The 18756-nt window shown below is 32.3% G+C and overlaps 2 long non-coding RNA genes across 8 annotated transcripts; one reads left to right on the forward strand and one right to left on the reverse strand.

Moving 5' to 3' along the window:
• Positions 1-1584: 1584 nt before the first annotated feature.
• LOC126747337 (uncharacterized) lies at positions 1585-8620 on the reverse strand. 7 transcript variants are annotated; one of them, XR_007664164.1, is made up of 7 exons: positions 8105-8620; positions 7580-7754; positions 7055-7229; positions 6001-6176; positions 2845-3019; positions 2320-2494; positions 1585-1793 (listed from the first exon to the last, which is right to left on the reverse strand). It is a non-coding gene; the product is annotated as an uncharacterized LOC126747337 (long non-coding RNA). The 7 variants fall into 7 exon arrangements; XR_007664159.1 differs by lacking the exon at positions 2320-2494 and having other exon boundaries at positions 1585-1969; XR_007664160.1 differs by lacking the exon at positions 1585-1793 and having other exon boundaries at positions 2206-2494.
• Positions 8621-10218: 1598 nt separating this feature from the next.
• LOC126747741 (uncharacterized) lies at positions 10219-11284 on the forward strand. Its single transcript, XR_007664365.1, has 3 exons — positions 10219-10404; positions 10541-10630; positions 11123-11284. It is a non-coding gene; the product is annotated as an uncharacterized LOC126747741 (long non-coding RNA).
• Positions 11285-18756: the final 7472 nt, after the last annotated feature.

Below are 18756 nucleotides of genomic sequence, written 5' to 3' on the forward strand. Positions count from 1 at the left end.
GAAATTAAGGGAACTGGTGCAGTTTGCCTCTTACACACCTTTAATAATTTGCCATATTTTTGAAAATATCCCTGTAACTCTGGAAATTTTCCAATTTTTAATTTTTTTTATAGATACATTAATGGTTCTAAATTAAAAACCCTTTGCATCCATGCAATTTTCATGAAAATCGGTGGGAAATTAAGGGAACTGGTGCAGTTTGCCTCTTACACACCTTCGATAATTTGCCATATTTTTGAAGAAACTCTGTAACTCTGGAAATTTCCAATTTTTAATTTTTTTTTATAGATACATTAATGGTTCTAAATTAAAAACCCTCTGCATCCATGCAATTTTCATGAAAATCGGTGGGAAATTAAGGGAACTGGTGCAGTTTGCCTCTTACACACCTTCGATAATTTGCCATATTTTTGAAAATATCCCTGTAACTCTGGAAATTTCCAATTTTTTATTTTTTTTATAGATACATTAATGGTTCTAAATTAAAAACCCTCTGCATCCATGCAATTTTCATGAAAATCGGTGGGAAATTAAGGGAACTGGTGCAGTTTGCCTCTTACACACCTTCAATAATTTGCCATATTTTTTGAAAATATCCCTGTAACTCTGGAAATTTCCAATTTTTTATTTTTTTTTATAGATACATTAATGGTTCTAAATTAAAAACCCTCTGCATCCATGCAATTTTCATGAAAATCGGTGGGAAATTAAGGGAACTGGTGCAGTTTGCCTCTTACACACCTTCAATAATTTGCCATATTTTTGAAAATATCCCTGTAACTCTGGAAATTTCCAATTTTTTATTTTTTTTATAGATACATTAATGGTTCTAAATTAAAAACCCTTTGCATCAATGCAATTTTCATGAAAATCGGTGGGAAATTAAGGGAACTGGTGCAGTTTGCCTCTTACACACCTTCGATAATTTGCCATATTTTTGAAGAAACTCTGTAACTCTGGAAATTTCCAATTTTTTATTTTTTTTTATAGATACATTAATGGTTCTAAATTAAAAACCCTTTGCATCCATGCAATTTTCATGAAAATCGGTGGGAAATTAAGGGAACTGGTGCAGTTTGCCTCTTACACACCTTCGATAATTTGCCATATTTTTGAAAATATCCCTGTAACTCTGGAAATTTCCAATTTTTTATTTTTTTTATAGATACATTAATGGTTCTAAATTTAAAACCCTTTGCATCCATGCAATTTTCATGAAAATCGGTGGGAAATTAAGGGAACTGGTGCAGTTTGCCTCTTACACACCTTCGATAATTTGCCATATTTTTGAAAATATCCCTGTAAACTCTGGAAATTTCCAATTTTTTATTTTTTTTATACATACATTAATGGTTCTAAATTAAAAACCCTTTGCATCCATGCAATTTTCATGAAAATCGGTGGGAAATTAAGGGAACTGGTGCAGTTTGCCTCTTACAACACCTTCGATAATTTGCCATATTTTTGAAGAAACTCTGTAACTCTGGAAATTTCCAATTTTTTATTTTTTTTATAGATACATTAATGGTTCTAAATTAAAAAACCCTTTGCATCCATGCAATTTTCATGAAAATCGGTGGGAAATTAAGGGAACTGGTGCAGTTTGCCTCTTACACACCTTCGATAATTTGCCATATTTTTGAAAATATCCCTGTAACTCTGGAAATTTCCAATTTTTTATTTTTTTTATAGATACATTAATGGTTCTAAATTAAAAACCCTTTGCATCCATGCAATTTTCATGAAAATCGGTGGGAAATTAAGGGAACTGGTGCAGTTTGCCTCTTACACACCTTCGATAATTTGCCATATTTTTGAAAATATCCCTGTAACTCTGGAAATTTCCAATTTTTTATTTTTTTTTATAGATACATTAATGGTTCTAAATTAAAAACCCTTTGCATCAATGCAATTTTCATGAAAATCGGTGGGAAATTAAGGGAACTGGTGCAGTTTGCCTCTTACACACCTTCGATAATTTGCCATATTTTTGAAAATATCCCTGTAACTCTGGAAATTTCCAATTTTTTATTTTTTTTATAGATACATTAATGGTTCTAAATTAAAAACCCTTTGCATCAATGCAATTTTCATGAAAATCGGTGGGTAATTAAGGGAACTGGTGCAGTTTGCCTCTTACACACCTTCGATAATTTGCCATATTTTTGAAGAAACTCTGTAACTCTGGAAATTTCCAATTTTTTTATTTTTTTTATAGATACATTAATGGTTCTAAATTAAAAACCCTTTGCATCCATGCAATTTTCATGAAAATCGGTGGGAAATTAAGGGAACTGGTGCAGTTTGCCTCTTACACACCTTCGATAATTTGCCATATTTTTGAAAATATCCCTGTAACTCTGGAAATTTCCAATTTTTTATTTTTTTTATAGATACATTAATGGTTCTAAATTAAAAACCCTTTGCATCCATGCAATTTTCATGAAAATCGGTGGGAAATTAAGGGAACTGGTGCAGTTTGCCTCTTACACACCTTCGATAATTTGCCATATTTTTGAAGAAACTCTGTAACTCTGGAAATTTCCAATTTTTTATTTTTTTTATAGATACATTAATGGTTCTAAATTAAAAAACCCTTTGCATCAATGCAATTTTCATGAAAATCGGTGGGTAATTAAGGGAACTGGTGCAGTTTGCCTCTTACACACCTTCGATAATTTGCCATATTTTTGAAGAAACTCTGTAACTCTGGAAATTTCCAATTTTTTATTTTTTTTATAGATACATTAATGGTTCTAAATTAAAAACCCTTTGCATCCATGCAATTTTCATGAAAATCGGTGGGAAATTAAGGGAACTGGTGCAGTTTGCCCTCTTACACACCTTCGATAATTTGCCATATTTTTGAAAATATCCCTGTAACTCTGGAAATTTCCAATTTTTTATTTTTTTTATAGATACATTAATGGTTCTAAATTAAAAACCCTTTGCATCCATGCAATTTTCATGAAAATCGGTGGGAAATTAAGGGAACTGGTGCAGTTTGCCTCTTACACACCTTCGATAATTTGCCATATTTTTGAAGAAACTCTGTAACTCTGGAAATTTCCAATTTTTAATTTTTTTTATAGATACACTAATGGTTCTAAATTAAAAACCCTTTGCATCCATGCAATTTTCATGAAAATCGGTGGGAAATTAAGGGAACTGGTGCAGTTTGCCTCTTACACACCTTCAATAATTTGCCATATTTTTGAAAATATCCCTGTAACTCTGGAAATTTCCAATTTTTTATTTTTTTTATAGATACATTAATGGTTCTAAATTAAAAACCCTCTGCATCCATGCAATTTTCATGAAAATCGGTGGGAAATTAAGGGAACTGGTGCAGTTTGCCTCTTACACACCTTCGATAATTTGCCATATTTTTGAAAATATCCCTGTAACTCTGGAAATTTCCAATTTTTTTATTTTTTTTATAGATACATTAATGGTTCTAAATTAAAAACCCTTTGCATCCATGCAATTTTCATGAAAATCGGTGGGAAATTAAGGGAACTGGTGCAGTTTGCCTCTTACACACCTTTAATAATTTGCCATATTTTTGAAAATATCCCTGTAACTCTGGAAATTTCCAATTTTTAATTTTTTTTATAGATACATTAATGGTTCTAAATTAAAAACCCTCTGCATCCATGCAATTTTCATGAAAATCGGTGGGAAATTAAGGGAACTGGTGCAGTTTGCCTCTTACACACTTTCAATAATTTGCCATATTTTTGAAAATATCCCTGTAACTCTGAAAATTTCCAATTTTTAATTTTTTTTATAGATACACTAATGGTTCTAAATTAAAAACCCTTTGCATCCATGCAATTTTCATGAAAATCGGTGGGAAATTAAGGGAACTGGTGCAGTTTGCCTCTTACACACTTTCAATAATTTGCCATATTTTTGAAAATATCCCTGTAACTCTGGAAATTTCCAATTTTTAATTTTTTTTATAGATACATTAATGGTTCTAAATTAAAAACCCCTGCATCCATGCAATTTTCATGAAAATCGGTGGGAAATTAAGGGAACTGGTGCAGTTTGCCTCTTACACACTTTCAATAATTTGCCATATTTTTGAAAAATATCCCTGTAACTCTGAAAATTTCCAATTTTTAATTTTTTTTATAGATACACTAATGGTTCTAAATTAAAAACCCCTTTGCATCCATGCAATTTTCATGAAAATCGGTGGGAAATTAAGGGAACTGGTGCAGTTTGCCTCTTACACACTTTCAATAATTTGCCATATTTTTGAAAATATCCCTGTAACTCTGAAAATTTCCAATTTTTAATTTTTTTTATAGATACACTAATGGTTCTAAATTAAAAACCCTTTGCATCCATGCAATTTTCATGAAAATCGGTGGGGAATTAAGGGAACTGGTGCAGTTTGCCTCTTACACACTTTCAATAATTTGCCATATTTTTGAAAATATCCCTGTAACTCTGAAAATTTCCAATTTTTAATTTTTTTTTATAGATACACTAATGGTTCTAAATTAAAAACCCTTTGCATCAATGCAATTTTCATGAAAATCGGTGGGAAATTAAGGGAACTGGTGCAGTTTGCCTCTTACACACTTTCAATAATTTGCCATATTTTTGAAAATATCCCTGTAACTCTGAAAATTTCCAATTTTTAATTTTTTTTATAGATACACTAATGGTTCTAAATTAAAAAACCCTTTGCATCAATGCAATTTTCATGAAAATCGGTGGGAAATTAAGGGAACTGGTGCAGTTTGCCTCTTACACACCTTCGATAATTTGCCATATTTTTTGAAGAAACTCTGTAACTCTGGAAATTTCCAATTTTTAATTTTTTTTATAGATACATTAATGGTTCTAAATTAAAAACCCTTTGCATCCATGCAATTTTCATAAAAATCGGTGGGGAATTAAGGGAACTGGTGCAGTTTGCCTCTTACACACTTTCAATAATTTGCCATATTTTTGAAAATATCCCTGTAACTCTGAAAATTTCCAATTTTTAATTTTTTTTATAGATACACTAATGGTTCTAAATTAAAAACCCTTTGCATCCATGCAATTTTCATGAAAATCGGTGGGAAATTAAGGGAACTGGTGCAGTTTGCCTCTTACACACTTTCAATAATTTGCCATATTTTTGAAAATATCCCTGTAACTCTGGAAATTTCCAATTTTTTTATTTTTTTTTATAGATACATTAATGGTTCTAAATTAAAAAACCCTTTGCATCCATGCAATTTTCATGAAAATCGGTGGGAAATTAAGGGAACTGGTGCAGTTTGCCTCTTACACACTTTCAATAATTTGCCATATTTTTGAAAATATCCCTGTAACTCTGAAAATTTCCAATTTTTAATTTTTTTTATAGATACATTAATGGTTCTAAATTAAAAATCCTTTGCATCCATGCAATTTTCATGAAAATCGGTGGGAAATTAAGGGAACTGGTGCAGTTTGCCTCTTAGACACCTTCAATAATTTGCCATATTTTTGAAAATATCCCTGTAACTCTGGAAATTTCCAATTTTTTATTTTTTTTATAGATACATTAATGGTTCTAAATTAAAAACCCTTTGCATCCATGCAATTTTCATGAAAATCGGTGGGAAATTAAGGGAACTGGTCCAGTTTCCCTCTTACACACCTTCGATAATTTGTCATATTTTTGAAAAAACTCTGTAACTTTGGAAATTTCCAATTTTTTATTTTTTTTATAGATACATTTATGATTCTAAATTAAAAACCCTTTGCATCCATGCAATTTTCATGAAAATCGGTGGGAAATTAAGGGAACTGGTGCAGTTTGCCTTTTACACACCTTCGATAATTTGCCATATTTTTGAAGAAACTCTGTAACTCTGGAAATTTCCAATTTTTTAATTTTTTTTTATAGATACATTAATGGTTCTAAATTAAAAACCCTCTGCATCCATGCAATTTTCATGAAAATCGGTGGGAAATTAAGGGAACTGGTGCAGTTTGCCTCTTACACACCTTCGATAATTTGCCATATTTTTGAAAATATCCCTGTAACTCTGGAAATTTCCAATTTTTTATTTTTTTTTATAGATACATTAATGGTTCTAAATTAAAAACCCTTTGCATCAATGCAATTTTCATGAAAATCGGTGGGAAATTAAGGGAACTGGTGCAGTTTGCCTCTTACACACCTTCGATAATTTGCCATATTTTTGAAAATATCCCTGTAACTCTGAAAATTTCCAATTTTTAATTTTTTTTATAGATACACTAATGGTTCTAAATTAAAAACCCTTTGCATCAATGCAATTTTCATGAAAAATCGGTGGGAAATTAAGGGAACTGGTGCAGTTTGCCTCTTACACACCTTCGATAATTTGCCATATTTTTGAAGAAACTCTGTAACTCTGGAAATTTCCAATTTTTAATTTTTTTTTTATAGATACATTAATGGTTCTAAATTAAAAACCCTCTGCATCCATGCAATTTTCATGAAAATCGGTGGGAAATTAAGGGAACTGGTGCAGTTTGCCTCTTACACACCTTCGATAATTTGCCATATTTTTGAAAATATCCCTGTAACTCTGGAAATTTCCAATTTTTTATTTTTTTTTATAGATACATTAATGGTTCTAAATTAAAAACCCTCTGCATCCATGCAATTTTCATGAAAATCGGTGGGAAATTAAGGGAACTGGTGCAGTTTGCCTCTTACACACCTTCGATAATTTGCCATATTTTTGAAGAAACTCTGTAACTCTGGAAATTTCCAATTTTTAATTTTTTTTTATAGATACATTAATGGTTCTAAATTAAAAACCCTCTGCATCCATGCAATTTTCATGAAAATCGGTGGGAAATTAAGGGAACTGGTGCAGTTTGCCTCTTACACACCTTCGATAATTTGCCATATTTTTGAAAATATCCCTGTAACTCTGGAAATTTCCAATTTTTTATTTTTTTTATAGATACATTAATGGTTCTAAATTAAAAACCCTTTGCATCAATGCAATTTTCATGAAAATCGGTGGGGAATTAAGGGAACTGGTGCAGTTTGCCTCTTACACACTTTCAATAATTTGCCATATTTTTGAAAATATCCCTGTAACTCTGAAAATTTCCAATTTTTAATTTTTTTTATAGATACACTAATGGTTCTAAATTAAAAACCCTTTGCATCAATGCAATTTTCATGAAAATCGGTGGGAAATTAAGGGAACTGGTGCAGTTTGCCTCTTACACACCTTCGATAATTTGCCATATTTTTGAAGAAACTCTGTAACTCTGGAAATTTCCAATTTTTAATTTTTTTTTATAGATACATTAATGGTTCTAAATTAAAAACCCTCTGCATCCATGCACATTTCATGAAAATCGGTGGGAAATTAAGGGAACTGGTGCAGTTTGCCTCTTACACACCTTCAATAATTTGCCATATTTTTGAAAATATCCCTGTAACTCTGGAAATTTCCAATTTTTTATTTTTTTTATAGATACATTAATGGTTCTAAATTAAAAACCCTTTGCATCAATGCAATTTTCATGAAAATCGGTGGGGAATTAAGGGAACTGGTGCAGTTTGCCTCTTACACACTTTCAATAATTTGCCATATTTTTGAAAATATCCCTGTAACTCTGAAAATTTCCAATTTTTAATTTTTTTTATAGATACACTAATGGTTCTAAATTAAAAACCCTTTGCATCAATGCAATTTTCATGAAAATCGGTGGGAAATTAAGGGAACTGGTGCAGTTTGCCTCTTACACACCTTCGATAATTTGCCATATTTTTGAAGAAACTCTGTAACTCTGGAAATTTCCAATTTTTAATTTTTTTTTATAGATACATTAATGGTTCTAAATTAAAAACCCTCTGCATCCATGCAATTTTCATGAAAATCGGTGGGAAATTAAGGGAACTGGTGCAGTTTGCCTCTTACACACCTTCGATAATTTGCCATATTTTTGAAAATATCCCTGTAACTCTGGAAATTTCCAATTTTTTATTTTTTTTATAGATACATTAATGGTTCTAAATTAAAAACCCTTTGCATCAATGCAATTTTCATGAAAATCGGTGGGGAATTAAGGGAACTGGTGCAGTTTGCCTCTTACACACTTTCAATAATTTGCCATATTTTTGAAAATATCCCTGTAACTCTGAAAATTTCCAATTTTTAATTTTTTTTATAGATACACTAATGGTTCTAAATTAAAAACCCTTTGCATCAATGCAATTTTCATGAAAATCGGTGGGAAATTAAGGGAACTGGTGCAGTTTGCCTCTTACACACCTTCGATAATTTGCCATATTTTTGAAAATATCCCTGTAACTCTGGAAATTTCCAATTTTTTATTTTTTTTATAGATACATTAATGGTTCTAAATTAAAAACCCTCTGCATCCATGCAATTTTCATGAAAATCGGTGGGAAATTAAGGGAACTGGTGCAGTTTGCCTCTTACACACCTTCAATAATTTGCCATATTTTTGAAAATATCCCTGTAACTCTGGAAATTTCCAATTTTTTATTTTTTTTTATAGATACATTAATGGTTCTAAATTAAAAACCCTCTGCATCCATGCAATTTTCATGAAAATCGGTGGGAAATTAAGGGAACTGGTGCAGTTTGCCTCTTACACACCTTCAATAATTTGCCATATTTTTGAAAATATCCCTGTAACTCTGGAAATTTCCAATTTTTTATTTTTTTTATAGATACATTAATGGTTCTAAATTAAAAACCCTTTGCATCAATGCAATTTTCATGAAAATCGGTGGGAAATTAAGGGAACTGGTGCAGTTTGCCTCTTACACACCTTCGATAATTTGCCATATTTTTGAAGAAACTCTGTAACTCTGGAAATTTCCAATTTTTTATTTTTTTTATAGATACATTAATGGTTCTAAATTAAAAACCCTTTGCATCAATGCAATTTTCATGAAAATCGGTGGGTAATTAAGGGAACTGGTGCAGTTTGCCTCTTACACACCTTCGATAATTTGCCATATTTTTGAAGAAACTCTGTAACTCTGGAAATTTCCAATTTTTTATTTTTTTTATAGATACATTAATGGTTCTAAATTAAAAACCCTTTGCATCCATGCAATTTTCATGAAAATCGGTGGGAAATTAAGGGAACTGGTGCAGTTTGCCTCTTACACACCTTCGATAATTTGCCATATTTTTGAAAATATCCCTGTAACTCTGGAAATTTCCAATTTTTTATTTTTTTTATAGATACATTAATGGTTCTAAATTAAAAACCCTTTGCATCCATGCAATTTTCATGAAAATCGGTGGGAAATTAAGGGAACTGGTGCAGTTTGCCTCTTACACACCTTCGATAATTTGCCATATTTTTGAAAATATCCCTGTAACTCTGGAAATTTCCAATTTTTTATTTTTTTTATAGATACATTAATGGTTCTAAATTAAAAACCCTTTGCATCCATGCAATTTTCATGAAAATCGGTGGGAAATTAAGGGAACTGGTGCAGTTTGCCTCTTACACACCTTCGATAATTTGCCATATTTTTGAAGAAACTCTGTAACTCTGGAAATTTCCAATTTTTAATTTTTTTTATAGATACACTAATGGTTCTAAATTAAAAACCCTTTGCATCCATGCAATTTTCATGAAAATCGGTGGGAAATTAAGGGAACTGGTGCAGTTTGCCTCTTACACACCTTCAATAATTTGCCATATTTTTGAAAATATCCCTGTAACTCTGGAAATTTCCAATTTTTTATTTTTTTTATAGATACATTAATGGTTCTAAATTAAAAACCCTCTGCATCCATGCAATTTTCATGAAAATCGGTGGGAAATTAAGGGAACTGGTGCAGTTTGCCTCTTACACACCTTTAATAATTTGCCATATTTTTGAAAATATCCCTGTAACTCTGGAAATTTCCAATTTTTTATTTTTTTTATAGATACATTAATGGTTCTAAATTAAATACCCTTTGCATCAATGCAATTTTCATGAAAATCGGTGGGAAATTAAGGAAATTATGATATATTGTCTTAAGCATATTTTCCATAAATCAGATTTATATGGACACTATAATCATAATTCAAAAGCCGTTTTACTTTTTCTTTCTTAACATTCTTTAATATTCACCTCAAGCAATATCTGATGATGGATTTGGCATACGAATCGTCTTTGTGGGTAAAAGATTTTTCACGAAATAGCTTTTTCTCCAAAAATATGTTTTCTTTAATTTTTCAATAAATTGTTGCTAACAATGAGACCCTGTATATAACTTTAACTGATATTTGAAAAAGATGGTTGATGAATTGCGATATTTATTGTTTAGTTCTTTTTTAGAGGAAGTCGCAGCCATTTTGTTGGATACGAGACCGGGAGTCTGGACCTGGAAGTCATCGGGCTGGGGACCTGGATCGGAACAGGTGAGGGCAACTTTTTCTTTAAATCTATTGGAACATTTGTATGTATTTATTTATTTAATTTACGAGATTTATTAAAACCCCTTTGTACTGCAGATAAACTTTAATAATTAACGTTTTTTTTTAATTTTTAATTCAGGAGCAGCTGTACTGGAAAGGATACTGAGCAGGAATCTCGATATATGGAGCTGGGATATTGAAAATAAAGCTGAGGATTGGATAGGCACAGGTGAGTTGAGTTTTTCTTTAAATTTATCGAATTATTAAAATTTGTATGATGATTTATTTGTTATTGTTTTATTTGGTATTGAAAACCTTTTTTATGAACGAGTTTTTATGATAATGAGGAGTTTTCGTGGATTTTCTCTTATATTCTAATTAATCTGGATACATTCTTTTTTACTCTAAAATTTTCCAGTTTTTCAAAATGTTCATAGATACATTTTTTAAGGGGGCCATTTCGGTTTAAACTGGATTTTCTCGAGATTCTGTTGAACATTTTATTATTATCTACCCCCACATTGCATAATTCATTTCTTTAATCAGGCGTGGGGGGGTCAACTGATTGGGTGATAACCGTGACCTTGTGGTAGATACGTCATGAGTCAATCGATAAAAACTCGTTTTTAAAAAAAAATAATTTTTTATTTACTTCTGGAATTTTTTTACACTTTCCTGGATAATATTTCTCTAATCTGAATTTATTTCTTTTTTGTTACAGAGGAAAAAGCAGTGGCGTTCCGTCGATGTGCCCCGGGGTGAGTTTTTGAATTTTATTCATAACCAATATACATGTTGGTGCTTTTTTTTATAGCGGTTTTTAGGTGCATTTTAAAATAGATCGGACCAATTAACCTACAGCCATTTTTTTTCATTTAATTCACCAGTCATTCATTTGTAATCAGCGTAATTTTCAGGTCAACTGTACTTGATTGTTCTTGTTTTTACATAAATTTTTAATGTTAAACTCAAATTTTCGGCAAAGTATGTCAATTGGTTTTGATTTTAATTTGGTTTTTAATTGTCAAAATTTAATTTACATTTTTTTTAAATTGAAGTATAAATTTAAATTGTTTGTTAAATGTCAAAATTTAATTCACAAAGACATTTCTAAAAAAAAATATATATTTTAAAATATATTGGACCAATTAACTCGCAATCAATCTTCTTCAATTAATTTATTACATGTTCAATTATAATTGAAATAATTTTCATATAATTTTTTCTTGATTTCAGTATTTTTTTTTTAAATTTAATGTCAAAGTTAAACTGTAATTTTTCAAAAAATTTAATTCTGATATTTCAAAATTCACTAATTGATCTTGATTTAATTTTTTCACATTTTATTTCCTTAACTTATACATTTAAAATGCACCTATAATTTTATGTCATTTGTACTTAATAAAGTTTTGTTTATATCTCCAAAGGTAATTTTTATTTATTTATTAAATAACAACCCTAAAAAAAACATACTTCTTAAAATATAACAGGACCAATTGACTGGTTGCAAGTCAATTGTTTTATTTCTTATTTATTCATTTACAATCAGATTTTTTTTTAAAGTTAATTCTTTATTATTTATAGTTTAACTATTTTTTGTCATGTTTACAACAATTATTTGCATTTTTTTTATTTTATTAATTAAAATATTTTTTTTTTAATTTCCCAAATTAAATTATTAATTTTTAAATGACAAAACAGAAAAAAAAACATATTTTTTAAAATAAATTAGACCAAAATTGACGAAAAACAAATAAAAACACAAACTCATGGTCTCACAACATGTAATTTAACGGGCTACACGTGTTTCGCGCTAGTTAGAGCATCATCAGGCCTTTAGAAGCCATCCACACACTTCACAGTACATAAATAAATTAGGTTTAGTGCGAAACAGGTGTAGCCCGTTAATTTACATGTTGTGAGACCGTGACTTTGTGTTTTTATTTGTTTTTCGCCAATTTTGTATGTTGGTCTCTTAGAGAAGAATGGATGAGATTTTTGGATATTAGACCAGTTGACTTGCAACCTATTTTGTTTTATTTCTAATTTTCTCATTTTGTTTGTAACATACTTTTTTCTGTCAATTGTACTTGATTAAATTGTTTTAGATTTCTAAAGTTAAACTTTAATTATTAATTAAATGACATCTCTAGAAAAAAAAATCTTAAAATATGTCATTCTTGCAAATTTTTTATTATTTTATTTCTAATTTATTCAATTATAATTCGCAATAAATATTTCTGAGTCAATTCCACTTAATGTTATAATTTTTCTTTAATTATTAAAGCAAAACTTTTATTTTTTGTCATTGTCAAATCATTTGTTCTTGATTTTTCTTTGTTTTTAAATTCTCAATTAAAAATTCTAATTTTTTCAAAATATGTCAATTGGTCTTGTTTATATTTTTTGAACTTAAAAACTTAAACTTAACTACTAGGTGACATCTCCAGGGAAGAAGAGATTATTAGAATATAACGGACCAGTTAACTTGCGACCTTATTTAGTTTATTTCTTATTAATCTATTTTTTAATAATTTATAATCAACAAATTTTTAATGAACTTGTTCTTGAATCTTTAAAATTAAAATTTTAATAATTAATTAACATTTTCATAAAAAAATAACGTTTCTTAAACATATCATACCCGTTAATTTGCAACCTCTTTTCTTTCATATCTAATTATTATTTTTTTTTTTTAAATTATTAAATGTAATTTTTTTTTTGTCATTTTTAAAATATCAATTTGTTCTTGATTTTTCTTTAATTTATTTAATTTAACTTTAATTTTTGCCAAGTAACGTCTACAGAAAAAATATCGGTGAATTGACTTTTAGCCTTTTTTTAATTATATTTGAACATCTATAAGAGATTCATTCATATAAAATTTTATTCATTCATAGTAAATTAATTTCATATCAATTGGACTTGATTTTAATTTGATTTTTTCCTTAAAATCTCTATTAAAAAAAAATTATTAAATTATATTAGACCTATTAACTTGCAACTTTCTTTATTTGATTTCCAAAAAAAAATTCATAATTTACATGCATTCATTTATTAATTGTACTTGATTTACATTTTTCAAAATGAAATTGAAATATATTAAAAAAAATATATCAATTGTTCTTGATTTAAATTTTTAGGAAGATCTATTACTCTATTTTTTGACAAAACAACTCTGCCTAAAAAAAATTGTTTTTTATTATAAATGAATCCAATTGATTTGAAATTAATTTATTAATAAAAGGCGCATAATATTTATGTTAACTGGTCCTGATTTTAATTAGTTTTTTCTAAATTGACTTGCGGCTTTTTCCCTTTAATTTAATAATAATTATTTCTTGCGACACATAATTTCTTTTCTTTCATATTTCTTTGGAAAAGACCAATTTACTTACAATCTTTTAAATAATTCGTTAGTCAGAGATTTATTTAAAACCTTATTTAATTTTCATGACAATTGGAATTCAGTATAATGTTTCATGAATTTCTTTATGTTCTAAATTTTATTAAAATATTCATTTATTAATTTTTTAAATTTATTTCTTTGATGCAACTTCATAATTTTTATAATTTTAATTTTTTATGTCAATGGTACTTAAATTAACTCTTTTTTCACTTCACATTTCTTAAAAAAAAAATTCTTAAATTTATTTAGCCAAAAAGTAATCGACTTGGCCCTTTTCTATTTTATTTGTTACAAATGCCTTAATAATCCACATAAATTGTACGTAAATTGGTCTAGACGTTTGCTCCACCACCATCACTAGCTAGAAAAAATTAATTAAAGTAATACAAAATGTTTTTTTTTTTTAAATAAATAAAATGCGGAGTAAAATTCAAAACGACAGGTGGAGCTAAATTAATAAGAAATTATGATTATGAAATCTCTTCCCCGGCACTGGAGATGTCACCTGCGCCACTGTATATTGGTTATTATTATTATTATTATTTATTGCTCTTAGAAAATCTATTATTATTGTTTTCTGGTGTTATGCGACTAGGACTAAGTAATCTAAGGTGTCAAGTATTTCGGTATTTTGAGTTCCTTCTTTGTCTGGATTTTCTGGAGTCGGACATTTCCTGTGGAACTTTATTCCACAGAGTTGCCTGCCTGGATTATTTAGGATTGTGGCACCTGTGAAATTAAATTTTATGGATCGGCTCACCTGGATTATCCTTAGATGTCTGCCTGGATAATTTGGGATTGGCGGTGTCCTATAGAATTTGATTTCATGGAGTTGCCTGCCTGGATTTTCTGGGATTTGTGGCACCTGTGTAATTTTGTTTCTGGGAGTTGTCTGCCTGGATTATCTGGCTCTTGTTATTTTCATTTAGTTTTTATCTGGAACTTTGTGTAGTTTTTGGGACTTTTTTCGTTGGAACTATTGGTCCGGAATTCACAGGACTTTTTGTAGTTTTTCGGGTTTTTCTTAGGTCTTTGTGTATTTTTGGGTCATTTTGCCTGTATTATCCAGGGTAATTTTTGATACTTTATTCGTTAGGACAATTTAGTGCAGTTTTCTAAAACTTTTTATTTGCTGGGTCTTTCTTCTCGAATTTTCCACAACTTTGTGCATTTTTGTGAATATTTTCGTTGTATCATTTTCTGTGGATTTTGACTAAACTTTGCCTAGTTTTTGGGATTTTTTCTTGGGTCATTTTCCAAGACTGTGTAGTATCTTCTTCTTAATAACGTTGATTTCCCTGGATTTCATGGGACATTCTGTGATTTTTGAAGGTGTTTTCATTGTGTGATTTTACCCTGTTTTTTGTTCATATTTTCCAGGACTTTGTGTAGGTTTTCGAATTTTTAGTTGGATCTTTGTGTCCGGCTTTTTTCCCAATTTTATGTTTTTTTTTTGAGAATATATTCGATGGGTTCGATATTTTGCTCGAATTTTCTGGGATGTTTTGGGTGTTTTTTTTTAATTCATTGTGTATTTTTGGCCAAATTTTCTGGAATTCTGTGTGAGTTTTGGATATTTTTTATTGGGTCAATTTGTCTAAATTTTCTAAAACTTTGTGCAGGTTTTATTTATTTTTTGTTGGTTCTTTGTGGCTGAATTTTTGCCAACTTATTTGCCCGAATTTTTCCAGCAGGTAATTTGTGGATGTCTTTTTGTTGGGTTTTTTCGCTCGAATTTAACTGGACTTTTAAGTATTTTTTTGTTGGATTTTTTTGGTCAGATTCTTCCAGACTTTTTGTATTTTTTTAGATTAATCGTTGGGTCATTTTCTCTAAATTTTACAGGAACCAAAACTTTGTGTAGGTCTTCGGGTCTATGGGCCCGGAATTTTTCCATACTTTGTCTAGTATTTGGAAATCTTTTAGTTGAGTTATTTACATGAAATTTTCGGAACTTTGTACAGCGTTTGTAAGTCTCTTCGTTGAGTTATTTTGCCTGGGTTTTCCAGGACTTGTGTAGTTTTTAGGGGTCTTTTCCTTGGGTCGTTTTCTCTGTATTTTTCGGAATTTGTGTACTATTTTATCCTGATTTTTTCAGGTTTTTTAAGTAGTTTTTGGACTCTTTCTTTGAGCATTTGGCCCGGATTTATCCGGAACTTTGTGTAGCGTTTGTGACTCTTTTAGTTGGGTCAGTTTGCCTGGATTCTTCCAGGACTTTTAGTAGTTTTTGGAAGTCTTCTTTGAGTAGTTTTGCCTGGTTTTTCCAGGACTTAATTTTCTTCAGACTCTTCTGGGACTTTAAGCAGTTTTTGGAAGTCTTCTTTGAATCGTTTTGCCTGGATTTTTGAGGCTTTGTGTAGGTTTTGCGAGTCTTTTCTTTGTGTTATTTTGCCTGGATGTTTCCGGGACTTGTGTGGTTTTTAGTATTCTTTTTGTCGGGTCAATTTGCCCGGAAGTTTTTCCGGACTTTCTGTAATTTTTGGGAGTGTTTCCTTTGGCTTATTTCGCCTGGATTTTTTTCCGGACTTTTGTAGGGTTTATGAGTCTTTTAGTTGGGTCAGTTTGCTTGGATTCTTCCAGCACTTTAAGCAGTTTTTGGTATTATTTTCTTTGAATCGTTTTGCCTGGATCTTCCAGGGCTTTGTGTAATTTTTGGGAGTGTTTTCTTTGGGTTATTTTGTCTGGATTTTTTCCCAGTTCTTGTGTGGTTTTTAGTAGTTTTTTTGTTTGGTCAATTTGATCGAATTGTTCTGGACTTTGTATAGGGTTTATGAGTCTTTTTGTTGGGTCAAATTGCTCCAATTTTTCCAGAATTTGTGTGGGTTGTAGCAATTTTTTTAATTGGGTTATTTTGCCTGGAGCTTCCAAGACTTGTGTGATTTTTTTGGAGTTTTTTCCTTGGGTCATTTTCTCTAGTACTAGGATTTGTGAGCCTTGTCTTTAGACCATTTTGCCCGGATATTTCCGGACTCTTAAGTAATTATTGCGAGTCTTTTCTTTGGGCTATTTTGCCTGGATTTTCTGGAGTCAGACATTTCCTGTGGAACTTAATCTACAGAGTTGCCTGCCTGGATTATTTAGGATTGTGGCACCAGTGAAATTAAATTTTATGGATCGGCTTACCTGGACTATCTGGGATTGTGGCATCTGTGGGATTTTATCCCATGGAGTTGTCTGCCTGGATAATTTGGGATTGGTGGTATCCTATAGAATTTGATTTCATGGAGTTGCCTGCCTGGATTTTCTGGGATTTATGGCACCTGTGTAGTTTTGTTTCTGGGAGTTGTCTGCCTGGATTATCTGGTTCTCGGTGTCGTTTTAGGGAATATTTTAGTTGCTTTTTGGGAAATCGGTTCTTCTCGTGGTAAAACTTGACACCTTAGAGTTCTTAGTAGTCCGGGTCGAACTATAAATAGGTCTTGGACGTCCCGTGGACCAAAGTGACTTTAGTCCAGGGGAAGTCTAAAATCTTTTTGGGGTTTGATCAAACTGATTGACTTCAAAAAGACCTTTAGACTTCCCACGTGGACTAAAGTGACATTGGGCTTGCGGGAGTAAGTCTCGGACCTGTCTTATAGTTCCTCCTGTCCTTGTCGCGTGATAAACCAGTGTAACTGGCGACTAGGGCGAAAGAAATCCTCAGGGATAATGGACATCATCTTTGGGATGATGGACATCATCCTTGAGTATTCCTTTCGTTCTAGTTTCGACCTTCTGGGTCTCATCAGGCCAGTGATATGTATTTTCAGCGGCAGCCTTAGACGGGCCCTTGGACCCCGGCTAGGTCGACGGACCAGTCTATGGTTCTCCCTAGTCCGTGGGCGTCCGATGGTTCGTCTGAGGTTTGTCACTTCTCTTGGGACCTCCCGGAGAACTTCGTCTTTTCTTTAGGGGGAAGACGAAGTTCCCTGGGGGGTTGCGAGGGTAACCCCCCTCCCAGAGAACTTCATCTTCTCCTCGTAAGAAGAGAAGACGAAGCTCCCTGGGAGTTAGGAAACCCCCCTCCCAGAGAACTTCGGCATCCCTGCTTGGGATCGTCGAAGTTCCCTGGGAGCAGTGAAAGGGAGGGGAGACCTTCTCCTCCCCCGGGGGAAAAGGTCCCCTCTCCCCGGAACAGGAGGGGGTAGACTGGGGGAGGGAAATGGGGAAGGGAGGAGGGAGCAGGGTGAGGGAGGAGGGAGCAGAGGGAGGGAGGAGGGGAAGGGGGGAGGCCCCGAGAAAGGGGGCGGGGGAGGGGAGGGAAGCCCCGAGAAGGGGCAGGGGAGAGGAGGGAAAACGGAGAGAGAGAAAAATGTAGTACTATATATATGTTATTTACAGTATATATATGCCATTTACAGTATATATATGTGATTTATATATGCCATTTACAGTATATATATGTGATTTACAGTATATATATGCCATTTACGGTATTCATGTATCCTAGCTACCCCATCCCCTTTTCCCGCCCTCCCTCCCCCTCCTCTCCCCCGCCCCCTTTCTCGGGGCCTCCTCCCCCTTCCCCTCCTCCCTCCCTCTGCTCCCTGCTCCCTCCTCCCTTCCCCATTTCCCTCCCCCAGTCTACCCCCTCCTGTTCCGGGGAGAGGGGACCTTTTCCCCCGGGGGAGGAGAAGGTCTCCCCTCCCTTTCACTGCTCCCAGGGAACTTCGACGATCCCAAGCAGGGATGCCGAAGTTCTCTGGGAGGGGGGTTTCCTAACTCCCAGGGAGCTTCGTCTTCTCTTCTTACGAGGAGAAGATGAAGTTCTCTGGGAGGGGGGTTACCCTCGCAACCCCCCAGGGAACTTCGTCTTCCCCCTAAAGAAAAGACGAAGTTCTCCGGGAGGTCCCAAGAGAAGTGACAAACCTCAGACGAACCATCGGACGCCCACGGACTAGGGAGAACCATAGACTGGTCCGTCGACCTAGCCGGGGTCCAAGGGCCCGTCTAAGGCTGCCGCTGAA

This window comes from Anthonomus grandis, chromosome 19, assembly GCF_022605725.1.
Source record: "Anthonomus grandis grandis chromosome 19, icAntGran1.3, whole genome shotgun sequence".
In the NCBI taxonomy this organism is placed as follows: domain Eukaryota; kingdom Metazoa; phylum Arthropoda; class Insecta; order Coleoptera; family Curculionidae; genus Anthonomus; species Anthonomus grandis.